General features: G+C 42.3%; 1 protein-coding gene across 1 annotated transcript in view; it reads left to right on the forward strand.

The window, feature by feature from the left end:
• The window catches only part of LOC142243927 (maternal DNA replication licensing factor mcm6), a 470,818-nt gene that overhangs the window by 62,881 nt on the left and 391,535 nt on the right, over nucleotides 1–16,402 (forward strand). The window lies entirely within an intron of this gene.

Below are 16,402 nucleotides of genomic sequence, written 5' to 3' on the forward strand. Positions count from 1 at the left end.
TAAGGACAGCTAATCATATTTTTATTAAATTTTATCCATGAGGGGAATCAATATTAATTGGTGTTCAGCTTCAAGTAATATTCAAACGAAAATATTCAGAAATTACAACATTTTCTTGTCTAAAAAGAAAACTAATCCCAATGCTTTTGAATATATACATGGTAAAACTTGCCCAGTATTTTTTAAATGGCTGCATTCTCATCACAAAATATCTTCTAATGCATTAGGTCCACTTTGAAGACAAACTTTTTAAATTGTGCTATATGTAATCATTATTTTAGATTTGGTTATGCAGATTAACATAATTTCTATTATTGCATGTCCATCACTCTCTTTAGGGAGGCTGGGCAAAGTAAACATAAGTTCTTTGGATTTTGAAGCAATAATTCAGAGTTCCGTTAACATGCTGCTTTTATACATTAGGTGATGTAAGAATTCCAGCAATCACACTGCTATATAACACAGCTTCAGAAAGTGTTAGATGGTATGGCTTTAAAATTAACGTGTCAGGTCAGGTGCAAAATGCACCCGGACCACGAGCAGTTCTGGGTTCATATTACCAATTCCTGCCTAACTGTCCCTGTATCTAATTGCATAGATCTCTGTCTTTAGAAAAAGTATTTCTAAAGATCCTTTATGATATGCTAATGAGTAGAGTTAAGCGCGGTTCGCGGTTCTCCAGTTCGCGGTTCGAGTGATTTTGGGGGCTGTTCTAAATTGAACTAGAACTCGAGCTTTTTGCTAGTTCTAGTTACGTTAGAGAACGGTTCTAGCAGCAAAAAGCCAAGCTAATTACTAGCTAATTACTAGCTGGCTTTCCGCTGTAATAGTGTAAGTCACTCTGTGACTCACACTATTATGAAATTTCAGCGTATAGTGTGCGGGAACAGCGCATTCAGATCACTGCTGCTGGGATAATGGCGATCGCCATTTTTTTTTTTTTCCTTGTCTTCCTTCCCTAAGCGCACACGTGTAGTGGGGCGGGCCAGCATGTCAGCCAATCCCAGACACACACACAGCTAAGTGGACTTTTAGCCAGAGAAGCAACGGCATGTGTGATAGGATGTCCATGTCACATGTCCCTGCATTATAAAAATTGGTATCTGTCCGTCCGGACGCCATTATCTCTTCTGCGTCTGGGTGTCAGTCACCGCTGGTGTAGCTTTTGTCTCCGATACTGCTGTGTAGGCTCTACACACAGCGCTGTACAGAATAGGGATATAAGTTTCTATTAGCCCTTGTAAGGGCTAATAACAGCAGGCTCAGAGCCATAGGTGACAGTCAGTCAGGTCCGTGGAAACAGATTTTAACAGCTACAGATAACAGCGTCTGTGTAGCTAAGGTCAGGGACTTCCTCGCTGCATTTCCCAATTAGGAGGGATAGAAAGTGAGGCTTACTTTCCTGTACACTGACCCACAACCCTGCCACTGTACCCTACTGCCATTTGCACACTCCAGCTCATTGTTACTAAGCCATTATACTAGCAAATACGGAGTAAACTTAGTGGCATCCTAAAAGTGGCTGTTGGACTTCCATTAGTGTCCCACTAGTGCAAATCTATTTTCAGCACCTCTGCATTGCACACTCAAACTCATTGTTACTAAGCCATTATACTAGCAAACTATGCTGACAGTTTAAGGGCCATAATTGCATTGTCAGGGATAGTTATTGTTGTTCTACTGTTAATAAAGCTAGACCACCGCTGCAATCTACACCACCTCTCAATTTTTACTAACACATTTAAGTGCACAATCTTGTCACAATCAACATGAGTGGCAAAATGACAGATGCTGGTGGAAAGAGGAACAGGCATGTTAGAAAAGGAAAAAAAGGGTTTGTCCGTGGGGAAGGTGTCAAAGCTCCATTAACATCTGCTGAAGATAGACCATCTTCCAGCAAACGTAAGATGTCTACTACTTACCGGGAAAATCCGATGTGCTCCCTTTTTTACGGACACGAACAACTAGAACAAAGGTAGATCATGGCCAAAAAAAGAAAATGCTTGAATGGATCTCAAGTGATCCAACAAGTGCCCTCTCCGCCACCTCAACTACCGCATCCAAAAAACACCAGTCCTCTGAGTTGTCATCCCAATCACACTTGCTTTCTCCCAGCTCTGAATCTCCATCCGCCCTGCACAGTATGGTGGAACTGAGATGGCTGAGTCTGCAGAGCTGTTCAGTCACACTAGCCTGGGAATCAGAGGTCTGCTCCCAAGCTACAGTGAGTACAGATCAAGAAATGGTGTGCAGTGATGCCCAGAACCTTTGTGACTCAGATTCAGGCCGTGAGGACCAAGTTTCTGAGCATAATGTTGACCCTTATTCACAAACTGTAACACCTGTTGTTATAGACAATGACTAACATACTGATGACGATGAGACGCAAATACCAGATTGGGATGACAACTTAAATATTGGTTCACGTCAGCAAGAGGCTCGGTCTGAGAGCGAGGGGAGTGCAAACACAACGCTTATGAGGAAGTTCTTGATCCCACCTACTGTCAACCCACAGTCAGGCACTCGAGGAGGTCAACAGAGGCGGTGGAGGAGGATGCTACTGACGACGAAGTTACCTTGCGCCTTCCTGGACAGAGTAGTAGTACTGGTACCACGTCTACAACTGCATCCTCAGCCACCACTCTGCCTCTGAGCACTAGTAGGGGGGGCTCAGCAGGTCGCATGCCCTCTAATCCTTGCCTAGCCTGGACCTTTTTTGACATAGAAAAAGATCGCCCAAATCATGTGATATGTAAAATTTGTCGTGATTCTGTTAGTAGAGGGCAAAACCTCAGGAGTTTGACAACTTCTTCCATGAATCGTCACATGAATAAATATCATATGTCCCAGTGGGAAGCTCACCGTGATGCAATGCGGCCTAGCGGAGCGAATCATCCACCGCCTGCCCCTTCCAGTGCATCCACGCGCTCTTTATCTTCTAGGACTGTGGGGACAGCTGTCACACCTGGTTTTCCACGCACAACTTCCACCACTGTAACCGCAACAGACAGTTTGCTTGGTAGGTCGTCATTTTTTTTTTTTTAAAAGGAAACAAGTGCGTGTGTACAGCTCTCTGACATCGATAGCATCAACGTTGGCTGAAGGCAACTTCATGTCTACGCTTGCACTTTCCTCACAAACCTGCATTTTTTCACGGACACCCTACTCGCTACCGTCTACACACAGCAGCCAGATCTCTGTCCCTCAGATGTGGACAAATAAAAGGCCAATTCATGCGACCCATGACAAAGCTAAGAGGTTGACTTTATCACTCTGTAAGCTCTTGGCTACCGAAATGCTGCCTTTCCACCTGGTGAACACACAGGATTTTAGAGACCTTATGTCTGTCGCTGTGCTTATGTCTGTCATGGTGTACTGTGAATGCATGTTCTTACAAATATGACATCTGCAAAAAATTCCAACTAATTCATATACGGATTGTTTGGAATAATGGTGGTCACAAAATAGTGATCATGTGGAGTGATATGTAGCCCACTGCATATTGCAAAAACTGTTTTATACCCACCTTGTTTATGTAAAATGACACTAATAAACTTTGATATTCAGCATTATTGAGACGTATGATCGCTTTTCTTTCTCCTATCTTTAGTTGTTGCACGCATGTAAATTTGTCCATACGGGATGTCCATCTTCTACATGTAATCCTGTGCATTTTTCTATTATAAATATCCCTACAGAATTGCTATAATTAAATATTAAGATGTTGCATAGGGTATAACTCTTATTTATTCAAATTCATATGTGAGCACAGCCTAAGGGCTACAGGAGGTGTTTGTTTTTTTTTGGTTTTTTTACTTATATAAAAGTCTTTAGACAGGAAAGAATGTTTTCTTTAATTTTTTTTTTCCCCTGTAATATCTTCATTTTTGTATGTTTTTTATTGTCCGTCCATAAGAGGTGTAATACTTTAACATTGTTCCCAGCTGCGACCTGGAAATCAGATGCATCCAGGCATGTTCCCCATGCGGTTTCCATCCATTTCAGTTATTTTTAGGGCTTCCCAAGCCCTCCTGGGGCGAGCTCCTGGAAAAATGCTAGTTTCCCATTGATTTCCATTATACTCTTTACTTTGATCAAGCTCATCCAAGCATCTGACCTTGCTCGATTCGTGTAACGAGCACTTGAGCAGTTTTGTGCTCTCTCAACACTGCTGAACACTTATTGAAACTAATTTAATACTTTAATACAAAAGCCTTTGGCGATGGGTTTCAAGACTCCTCCTTCATGGATAAACTAGTTTCATGCGTTGTTCTGGTGTGATTTTGGTCCGTTTTTCCACACACACACTAAATCCTGAAGGTTTTGTGGGTCTCTGCTATGAACATTGAGCTTTAGTTCCTTCCATATGTTTAAGTCAGGTGATTGGCTGGACCATTCTAGCAGCTTTAATTTTTCTCTTAAACCAATTGACTGTTTCCTTTGCTTTGTGTTTGGATCATTGTCTTGCTGAATTGTCCACCCACTTTTCATTTTCATCATACTGGTGGATGGCAGCAGATTTTTATGAAGCATTTCCTTGTAAATTTGTCAATTTTTTCTTCCTTAAACTGAGTTTTGTCAGTGCCATATGCTGGAAAATGGCTCCAAATTGTGCTCCAAATTTCATTGTTGGGTGTTGGGATGGTGATTTTGAGGTAACTGATAATCAGTATATTTTGGCCTCCATATTTGTTGTGTATTATAGCATATAAAAAGTTCCAATTTTGGTTTCCCGTGACTAGACTATATTATCCCAGTATTTCTCAGGCTTGTCTAAATGTTAAGCAAATTTAAGATATGCTTGAACATGCATTTTATTCAGCAATAGTCTTGAGTAGAGAGCGTGCATACAGGCTATGGAGGTTTAGTGCATTACCTATTGATTTCTTTGAAAGAAATGCTGATTCCAGGTCTTTCTAGAGCTCTCCATAGGAGATCATGGCCAGTTTATGCTAAAATGCGGCCATAATCTGGAAGTGGAAAGACCATAAACAGTGCTCATTGGAATCTTCAGTCATTTAGAAATTCCCCTGTAACAAATGCCATCAGTATGTTTTGCAATAAGGTTGCAAAAGTTTCAGACCGCTCACTAATTACCCATCACGCTTCTTATGTGGCACCTTGGCAATGAGACCTCTTTTTATAGGCCATCAGTTGAACCAGCTGATGTTGTTGTTTTTCATTAACTGACAGGATTGCTTTCTAATTAGTGTTAGTGTCATGACTTTCCATGTCTTTTTGCACTTCTTTAGTCATGTGTTCAATTCTTTTTCCTGGAGTAATTTCTCAATATTACATATCACTAAATTTATGACAATCTATGGCTTAATTTCTTTGCCTAATGTAGATTGGATGGGTTGTTGCTGACATCTAATGAGAAAATCCTGTCAATAGCACCTTTAGAAATATATTTGCTTAGAAAATTGGTGACCTGTGCAATACTTATTTCTTTCGCTGTATATTTAATCCAACAATTAGGGAGTGTTTACAAAAATATGCAAAAAATTTTACAAATGGAACCAGACAAGACAGTATATACAATGTAGAAAGAGGTGGTCAGCTCATTGTAAAAGTTTTTTGTGCCTGACGAAAATCACTAAGATCAATGTAATAATGAAAAAATCTTCAGCATTGGAAATATTGAAGTATGAAATGGTTGCTTGGAAATAATTTTACTGTAATAAAGCTCCACTCAAAGAAACAGATCTATCCCATTGTTTCGGCCCAGGATGGCCTTTTATCAAGGAAATCTGTAAACCTCATGTACAGAAAAAATCAAGTTGTATAAAAATTACATTGGAGACAATAGCAACAGTACAATTTACATAATAGAAATGTCACCTGTCAGAATTAAAAAAGCACAAAGGATATAACTGCATTATCAATGGAAAAATAATCTGGACAAAAAATATGTATGGAAATACTGAGGTTCCTCACAAGGAGACTATTGTAAAGGCTTCAAAGAAGACAGATGTATATAACAATCTAAACCACATTCTATCTGGTCTGCAAAATTGCACAGAGCCATTAAATGGAGAGATACGATCAAATGCAGCAAGCCCTATAGACCGTACAAATAAGATTAATCTAACAACATCTTTGATAGAGAAGAGAAAACCCAGTACGTAACTGGTAGAAAAAAACATAGTAAAAGAAATGAGAAGTAAAGATACAATGAGGAATAAGGAGTAAAAAACAATTGTTAATATCAGATACATATACCTGTGAGAGTGATGGAGATCACATGGCGTAGAAGAACATTTGGGTGTAAGCCGTGCTGTGTAGCCGCTATAAGGATGGAAGCAGCTATATAAGGGGTGTAGGAGGGCGGAATTATTTATGCAGGTCTTCTGGAATGACTGTCTACTCACCGTGAGTCACATCGAGCCTGGAAGCTACGGTAGTGGTCTCCAGGAGACAGAAGGGAAGCACATGCACAGATTAGTAGTCGATTCCCATGGAGGAATGCTCTTGCGGAAGGGCTGAGAATGAGAGAGCAATGTTGGACTAACATGAGCCTCGGGTGCTATGTTAGAAGAGTTAGTGGATGTAATTGAGGGTATATGAGAGAAATCAGAGCTATATGAAAGAATAGAGAAAAAGGCACTAGGAGAAAAGGAGAGGCATAAAAAGGAGAAAATGGACAATAAAAATAGTGTCATTGGGTAAATGGAGACATGACAGGGGCCCCTAGGCTGGCCCTAAGACTGTGACACTGTGCTGTCCTTTATCTCGAAGGTAGGTTTGATGGTAGCCAGGTTTGAGTCCCCAGCGTGACCCTAACTCCTGTCTGGACCCTGATTTTACCCTCAGGGTGGGTCAGAAAATAGACAAAACCCCATAAAATTAAAAAATGGCAGTTGCACTCAAGTAAAGGGAAGGAGAAAAACAAGAATGTAAATGGTAAATTGGAATATGAATACGCATTACTGCCAAGAAAACATAAATTTAATTGAAAAATGAGTTACTTAGCAAAAAAAGGTGGCTAAATGTTCTTGTGCATAGATACCAACGTCAAGGTGTAACCCTCATCTGGATCCTACTCTAAATGCTATGCCTCTCTTGTCCAAACTAAACTATTATATGGGCTAGAATAGAACCGTTAGCATCTGGGCACAAGTAAATTTGGCCACCTTGATTTGCTATGTAGCTGATATTTTTCAAAGAAATTGTTTCATGTTTTCTTAGCAGTAATACGAATTCACATTCCAATATTCACCATCTACCGTCTTGTTTTTCTCCTTCCCTTTACTTCAAAACCCTGCAAAATGACAGACAAAGGACAACTGAACTTTGTACACACATTACTCAAAACACACAGTAGAGACAATATGTGTATTGTAACTAAAAAGGGGAGGAAAAAACACACAACAGGGGAACACGCACACCACTCAGAAGCACAGCACGGATCACTATACACAGGAACAGCACCAAAACAACGTTCACTGGAGTAAAAACTGAAGCTAACATTGTCACCTCCTGTAAGGAGGCAGTGCCTTAACCCCTTCACGACTGCGGGCAGTAAAATTACGTCCTATTTTAACGTGACTTAACGACCAGGGACGTAATTTTACTGCCTAAACTTCATTTGATTGCCATGGCCATAGCAACGGCTTTCAAATGATGTCCCCTGCTGTTTTTTACAGCAGGGGACCTTTGCTTGACCCCAGGGGGGGTGGCATCGCCACCCCCCATCGACGATCGTTGTGATTGGCTGTTCAAATCTGAACCGCCAACCACAACATTCGCACTGATTTCGGCAAAAATAATGCCCGAATTAGTGCGATACTATGAGATCCTGCTATGATCTATTGTAGCAGCTACAGCAGATCATAGGTGGATCTCAAACATGCCACCCCCAGCCCCTGCAGCACTGATTGGAGCGATCGTGCTATGACGTGCAATCGCTCCAATCAGTGTGCAGTGGGGCGGTCTGATCTGCAGGTGGCCACCCTCCCCAGGCCTGTGCTGGTCTGGGGAGCCTCCCCCAGCATGTCTGCAGCATGGAGTGGCTGGTACTTGTGGTACCACACCACCGTTGCCGCCGCTAATGTCACCGTCTTCTTGCCTGCTCCACGTGAGTATTGCACTCTTCTTCCAGCCCGTGCGTGCTCCCGTTATGGCCCCTGCGTGCTCCCGTTATGGCCCCTGCGTGGTCCCCTTATGGCCCGTGCCCATGCCCCCCCGATCTGCCCTACCATGCCCCGATCTGTCCCCCGACATCCCGATCTGCTCCCCCTGCGATCTGCCTGCCTCCTCTGTCATCTCTATTCTGCTTCCTTCCTTCCTTCTTTCCTTGCTTCTCCAGTATCCCCCTCTGCTCTCCCGCCCCCCTCTGCTCTCCCCCTCCCCTCTGCTCTCCCCCTCCCCTCTGCTCTCCCCCTCCCCTCTGCTCTCCCCCTCCCCTCTGCTCTCCCCCTCCCCTCTGCTCTCCCCCTCCCCTCTCCCCTTGACGTCCTCTTACCTGCCTTCACCGGGTTGTCCGATTTCTTCACTGGCCTGATCACATCTGCCTCCATCTCTGGGTCCTTCTTCCTGGGTCTTCTGCTGATCTGTCCAACGTCCTGCCTGCGGCTCCTGTACAGATGTCTATCTCGCTTGCCTTCTGTACCTCCTGCTACTCCTCTGGGTACTGTGAGTATAACTTTTTTTTTTCCCTGTATCCTGTCCATTTTTACACCTCATCTGTCCATGCGTCCTGCCGAGCACTGATCACGGATGCAGATAACGGATCTGCATCCGTGGTAAATTTTTGGCGTGACTTTTTTTTTTTTTTCCGTATCCCCAACGTGTTTTGTATCGCATCTGTCCGTGCGTCCCGCCAATTGCTGATCAGGGATGCAGATAACGGATCTGCATCCCTGCTCAATTTTTGGCGTGACTTTTTTTCCGTATCCCCGACGCTATTTGTATCGCATCCGTCCGTGCGTCCCGCCAAGCGCTGATCAGGGATGCAGATAACGGATCTGCATCCCTGTTCAATTTTAGGCGTGACTCTCTTCCGTATCACCGACGCTTTTTGTATCGCATCCATCCGTGCGTCTCGCCGAGCGCTGATCAGGGATGCAGATAGCGGATCTGCATCCCTGCTCAATTTTTGGCGTGACTTTTTTCTGTATCCGCGACGCTTTTTGTATCGCATTCGTCTGTGCGTCCCGCTGTGCGCTGATCAGGGATGCACATAACGGATCGGCATCCCTGCTCAATTTTTGGCGTGACTTTTTTTCCGTATTTGCGATGCTTTTTGTATCGCATCCATCCGTGCGTTCCGCCGTGCGCTGATCAGGGATGCACATAACGGATCTGCATCCCTGCTCAATTTTTGGCGTGACTTTTTTTCCGTATTTGCGATGCTTTTTGTATCGCATCCATCCGTGCGTTCCGCCGTGCGCTGATCAGGGATGCACATAATGGATCTGCATCCCTGCTCAATTTTTGGCGTAACCTTTTTTTTTTTTTTTTTTCTCCGTATCCCCAACGCTTTTTGTATCTCATCCGACCGTGCGTCCTGCAGCGGCCGATCAGTGCACTGCGTCTGTGCGTTTGAAAAGTCAAATGGCGTTCCTTCTCTTCTGAGCCCCACCATGCGCCCAAACAATTACTTTCCACCACATATGAGTTATCTGCGTACTCAGGAAAAATTGCACAATACGTTTTATGGTGCATTTTTTCCTGATACCGTTGTAAAAAAAAAAAAAATCTACCTGGTTGCTACAAAAATTTTGTGGTTAAAAAAAAATAATTTTCACGGTTCAACGTTATCAACTTCTGTGGAGCCCCTGGGGATACAAGGGGCTCACCAAACATCTAGATAAATTCCTTGAGGGGTCTAGTTCTGAAATGGGGTAATTTGTGGGGGAGCTCCACTGTTTAGGCACCATAGGGGGTCTCCAAAACGTGACATGGCGTCCGCTAATGATTCCAACCAATTTTGCTGTCAAATGGCGCTCCTTCTCTTCTGAGCCCCGCCATGCGCACAAAGAATTACTTTACACCACATATGAGGTATCTGCGTACTCAGGAAAAAATGCACTATAAATTTTATGGTGAATTTTTTGCTGATACGCTTGTGAAAAAGCTACCTAGTTAAAGCAACAGTTTTGTGGTAAAAAAATTTTTTTTTTTCTTTTCATAGCTCAACGTTATAAACTTCTGTGAAGCCCCCAGGTGTTCAAAGTGCTCACCAAACATGTAGAAAAAATATTTGAGGGCTCTAGTTTCCAAAATGGGTTCACTTGTGGGGGAGCTCCATTGTTTAGGAACCTCAGGGGGTCTTCAAACCCGACATGGCGTCCGCTAATGAGTGCAGCTAATTTTGCACTCAAAAATTCAAATGGCGCTCCTTCCCTTCCGAGCTCCGCTGTGCGCCCAAACAATTGATTTTTACCACATATGAGGTATCGGCGTCCTCAGGAGAAAATGCACAATAAATTGTAGGGTGCACTTTCTCTTTTCTCCCTTGTGAAAATGAAAATTTTATGGCTAAAGTAACATTTTTGTGTTAAAAAGTAAAATTTTCATTTTTTCCTTCCACATTGCTTTGGTTCCTGTGAAGCACCTAAAGGGTTAATAAACTTCTTGGATGTGGTTTTGAGCAGAGTGAGGGGTGCAGTTTTTAGAATGGGGTCACTTTTGGGTATTTTCTGTCACCTAGGTCTCTCAAAGTCACTTCAAATGTGATGTGGTCCCTAAAAAAAATTTTTCTAAATTTTGTTGGAAAAATGAGAAATCGCTGATGACCTTTGACCCCTTCTAACTTCCTAACGAAAACAAATTTTGTTTCGAAAATTGCGCTGATGTGAAGTAGACATGTGGGAAATGTTATTTCGTAACTATTTTGTGTGACATATCTCTCAGATTTATGGGCATAAATTTTCAAAGTTTGAAAAATGCGAAATTTTCAAAATTTTTGCAAAATTTCCTAAATTTTCACAAATAAAAACGCAAAAATTATCGGTTTAAATTTACCACTGACATGAAGTACAATATGTCACGAAAAAACAATCTCAGAATCGCAGGGATCCGTTGAAGCGTTCCAGAGTTATAACCTGTCAAGTGACACTGGTCAGAATTGCAAAAAATGGCCCGGTCATTAGGGTGGTTTAGTGGCCGGGGGTGAAGGGGTTAAATAGGGAAGTTACAGCTGCACTTGGCAATCAGCAACCTAAGCACTTAACTCCTAATCGGCATCCTAATCGGCAGTCTGGAGGTGAAGCTTCAATCTCCTTTAAAAGAGATTTGTGGAATACATTATGGATTCTGTATTCCGCTGGTAAATCCAAATAGGCTAGAGGATTGATTATTGCAGAGATCTTAAAAGGACTGATGAAGCAAGATCCCAGCTTCAGGGATGACACATTAAGCTTAATGTTCTTTTTGGACAGCCACACCCAATAACCCACACACAGGCCTGGACTCAGCACACGTCCACTGTCAGCCAAATGTTTGTTTATACCTAGAGCCCATGCTACGCAAGAGCTGCTGAACCTTAGATGAAGTAGACGATGCCTTTACGTAATGTACAAAACTGAGGGTGCTGCCCATACACGCAGTAAAAGGGCGATACCCAAGAGAACTCATGAATGTGCTTGTTCATTGCGAATTCTGACAGTGGGAGAAAAGCAGACCACTAATCATGCTTATGAGAGACAAAGCGGCGTAAATATTGCTCCCGGTGTTTGGCTAATGCACTCCGTCTAACCATTTGACTGAGGATGGAAGGCCGACGAGTGCGACCATTTAATCCCCAACTGAGAACAAAATGCCTTCCAGACGTTTTAAATGAAGTGAGTACCCCTATCAGATACAATATCATATGGGACATTAGAGTCTGGCAATCTCACAAATAAAAACCTAAAGCCTCGGCATTAGGTAAAGACAGTAAAGTAACAAAGTGAGCCATCTTAGTAAATCGGTCAACCACTATTAAGTGTTCCCAGCAGAGGGGGTAGATCCATAATAAAGTCCATTGATATGTTTCTCCAGGGCTTGCTAGATAGACCCAGAGGGAGAAAACATCCTGATGGACATGAGTGCGATTGTTTGGATTGTGCAGACTGTACAAGCAGACCTATAGGAGACCATATCATTACGGATTTTGAGCCACCAAAATTGGTGCAATAAGAGGTCCAATGTACCCTTCACCTCAAGATGACCAGCAAGGACAGAATCGTTAAGCTTCCCCAAAACCTTAAGGTGAAGTGTCAGAGGAACAAATTTCCTGTCAGCTGAAACTGAGCTGAACATCACATGACCAATAGAAGAAAGACAAATAATTGGCTAATGTAAGAGGCAACTAATTGAGAAGTAAATAAGTAAAATGAACAATGAAAAAAAATGAAGAGTAAAATAATCATGAATAGATTTTACTTTATTTTATTATGCATAACCGTTTTTCGCATGTAAAATGCCATCGTATTAAAAAAAAATCAGTGGAAAATATAAGGAAAGAAAAGAGAAAATATCAAACCGGCAAGAAAGAAAATATATGGGGTAGTGTGTTTTTTGATACCTGAGTCGATTCTTGGGAATCCAGGGTACAAGAGAAATAATATAATAAAAAGTTATGGTATAAGGCAAAAAGCATAAGATAGACAGTTAATGAAACACTCCATATTCTCTGTTTAAGCCCCCTGGCTCTACTGTCTGCAAGATATAAATCCAAAATTCCTCACGTTCCATTAATTTTTGGATTCTATTTCCTCTATGCCTGGCAAAAGGAATATACTCTAATTCCTGGAAATGCAGATAGTCTCTTTTCACTAATGGGAACTTGGGTGATTTAATTTATGCGTAAGCAGATGATGAGTATTGAAAAATTCCAAACATTTGGGCTAAGATGTAGTCTCATCAAAAATCCCAGGCATCTTAATAGACTTAGCTGGCGTAACCCCCTATCCAGTAATGTCATCACATTGTGATGTGTGAATTGGACATGATCATCAGATACAATTATATTACTTGTCAAGTTGTGATTTATATAAATTTTTGTATAATGTGGGGAGTAAAAGAAGTGGTATAAAAGGCTATTACTTTCTGTTTTGAGGAACAGGTCAGTGTTAATGTGGTCATCGACTTCAGGAGAATTGTATCTAAATGTGATTTTAGAATGGTGATCATTGATAGTAAAAGTTAATTCTGGGTATGCAGTTAAGTTCCTGAAAAAAGGTGACTAACTCAGAGGAACCTATCCATGTGAAAAAATGTTATCTATGTAGTGTTCCCAGAGGAGTTAATGTTGGGGTACATTGGATGACAGACGAATGATTCCTCAAACATGGCCATGAATTCCTTTTAGGATATGGTGACTCTACATTTGAAAGCATAGCCGTACGTGTGTTCTGGATATAAACTTGGTCTTCAAACAGAAAACAGTTTTTGCCAAGCACCAATTTCAAGGTGTCAATACAGAAATTATGCTGTGTAAGGGCATAATTTGTAGAAGTTTCCAGAACACTAAATATACAGTGTTGAATGTTTGTTTAGACTATTTACATCCATTGTCACCAGTAAACACTCAGATGGTAAAGAGCCCAGAGGTTAATTAACCTGATGTGTACTGTGGCTAGGTGTGCAGGGAGCCAGCGCTAAGCAGTGTGCGCTGGTAACCAAGGTAAATATCTGGTTAGTTACACGATATTTACCTTAGTTACCAAGCGCAGCGTCGCTTCCATGCGGCGCTGGGGGCTGGTCACAGGTTGCTGGTGAGATCTGCCTGTGTGACAGCTCACCAGCAACCCATATAGCGACGCTCCAGCGATCCCTGCCAGGTCAGGTTGCTGGTGGGATCGCTGAAGCGTCGCTTAGCGTGACATCTCACCAGCGACCTCCTAGCAACTTACCAGCGATCCCTATCAGGTTGTATCGTTGTTGGGATCGCTGGTAAGTTGTTTAGTGTGACTGGGCCTTTAAGTTGGTACTAAAAGAGTGAGGATCTATTCAAGTGTTCTGGCTAAAGGTGACAGAGTTAGTAGAGGCAATGATCTGGCATCCAGGAGGTCGAGTTTATTTTTTATACATTTTAGAAAGTGTCTAAAACGCAGCTTTCAGGACATTAATGAGAAATTCACACAACTTATTGTCTATAACTAGGGATGATCGAATACCCTATTATTCGCTTCGATGGTTGTCCGCCGACTACCTCGCCGCTATTCGAATATTTACGAATATTAGGCCCCCAATGTAAGTATGGGAAACTCGAATAATTTTACTTTGAACTTGTCGGTAACCTGTGGTGACTGAGAAAAAGGCTGAAATTGAGGTAAAAGGCTGAAACAGTATGGGCACAGCCTGTAGAAGGTGCCTCACTGCATTTCTGGTGTCTTTGAATAACATGGTCAGGGCAGCACGCAGCGTTTACGTAGTCGCCAGAACAGCTCCCAAACCGAAGTAAAAGAGGGGAAATTGCTAAGAAACAGTTTCTAGTGCCTAATAAATGTAATAAAATGTCAAATCAAGCCCCGACCTCCCAAATAAAACCACTTTAGCATATGTTCACACGTTTTGTTTTTTAAATTGTTCCTTTTTTGATTAGAAAGGGCTGTAACTTATACATTATATTGGTGTCTGTCTTGCATCTCCTTTTTTGGGACATATTTGACAGCACTTTAAAAGGTCAGCTACAATGTACCCGTTGGGATGTTGACCTTGCCCTCCTCCTCCACCAGCACCACCGGCTCCAGTGGCCCTCTATTCAAATGTAGAAAGAGCCACTGGCTGTTCTCAAATCTCAGACTTCTTAGGGCTCTCAGGTGGGCTCTGTAACATTCATTGGGGAGGGATGGCAGTCATTTGCAGTTTTCTGCGTCCCCTATATCATTAGTGTGAAAGTTGGAATACGTACTCCATAACACTTTACAGTGCTATTGCCAATGTGGCCATTTGGATGTTGGCCTTGCCCTCTTCCTCCAACACCACCGGCTCCAGTGGCCCTCTATTCAAATTCTATTCAAATGATTCAGAAATGTATGTTTTATGGACAAATGACCACAACGCTGGGACATCGAAGCTGATGTCGTTGATGATGATTGCATCTGACCAAAAGCAAGTTGGGAGCAGGAGGCATCATCGCCTGCTTCCTAGACCGCAGTTTGTGAAGCATGCAGCACCGTGGAAGTGGCAGTTTTTTCACTCTTGAACTCAGGCTTTATTCCACTAGCTAACACTGAGGATTTAAAAAAATTCAGTTTACTCAGAGGGGAATGGTTCAAAGACCATGTAGCACAGCATCAGAAGTTACTCCCAAGAGCTCCGAACAGCTTATTGAAAAAAAAAAAATGGTAGGATAAGCAACAGGGCATAAAATGCCAAGAAGTTTATTACATTCATTTTCTCACACCGCCAAAAGGTCGCAGAAAGACACTGTTCCCACAAGCCGATCTCAAGGGCTATCAATCATGCAATGTGTGCAGTTATGGTTTCTGCCCTTGCGTGCGTAACAGGGTATTTTCGCTTCTTTTGAAGGTCTGTGGTATGGACAACTGAACGGAACTCTGGTACACCGAAGCGGATGTGGTCTTTGATGATTGAGTTTGGCCAACATCAGCTTGGGAGAAGGATGCATCAGCGCCACTTTCTTCCACACCAGTTTGGGAAGCAGGCAGCCCAGGGGAAATGGCAGAGTTTTGAGTCTGGAACACGGGCTTTATTTCACTAGCTAACACTGAGGAACTAAAAAATTCAGTTTTCCCCGGGGGGGAACGGTTCAGACACTATGGAGCACTGCATTAGTAGGTACTCTCAACAGTTTTTTTAAAAAAAAATTGGTAGGATTTGCAACAGGGCATAACATGCCAAGGAGTTTAATACATTCAGTTTCTCCAGGGGATAATGGTTCAGACACTATGAAGCACTGCATCAGTAGGTACTACAAACAGCTTTTTTTAAAAAAAATTGGTAGGATAAGCAACAGGGCATAACATGCCAAAAAGCAAAAATAAATTCTGGTTTTGCAGGGGGTCATGTGTAACACACCGTGGAGCACAGCATCAATAAAGAACACAAATAGAGACTGCCTGACCAATTGTTCTAGATAGTGTAGCCTCGACATTGTGGCCTTGTGCCAGTGCATCATGTGCAAAGGCTTGAAAAATATTGCCCTTGGTGATTGGGCCAAACAATTACATGGCGGCAGCAGCCTAACAAGTTACATTAGTCATGCGGTGTCGTTAGATAAAAGAAGACAAAATAGTCTTGAATAAGAAACAATGGAACTTATTTGAACTTAAGAAATCCAAATTTTGGAGCTACACTTATTATTGGGTCTTGTTAACAGGCGGCCTGAGATACTCTGGAGTAATCGATCTATGGTTCATTTTGATCAGGGTCAAACTGTCTACACTTTCCGTGGATAGTCGTGTGCGACTATCTTTTATTATTGACCCCGCTGAGCTGAAAACACACT

The sequence above is a fragment of the Anomaloglossus baeobatrachus genome, chromosome 6 (genome assembly GCF_048569485.1).
Source record: "Anomaloglossus baeobatrachus isolate aAnoBae1 chromosome 6, aAnoBae1.hap1, whole genome shotgun sequence".
In the NCBI taxonomy this organism is placed as follows: Eukaryota; Metazoa; Chordata; class Amphibia; order Anura; family Aromobatidae; genus Anomaloglossus; species Anomaloglossus baeobatrachus.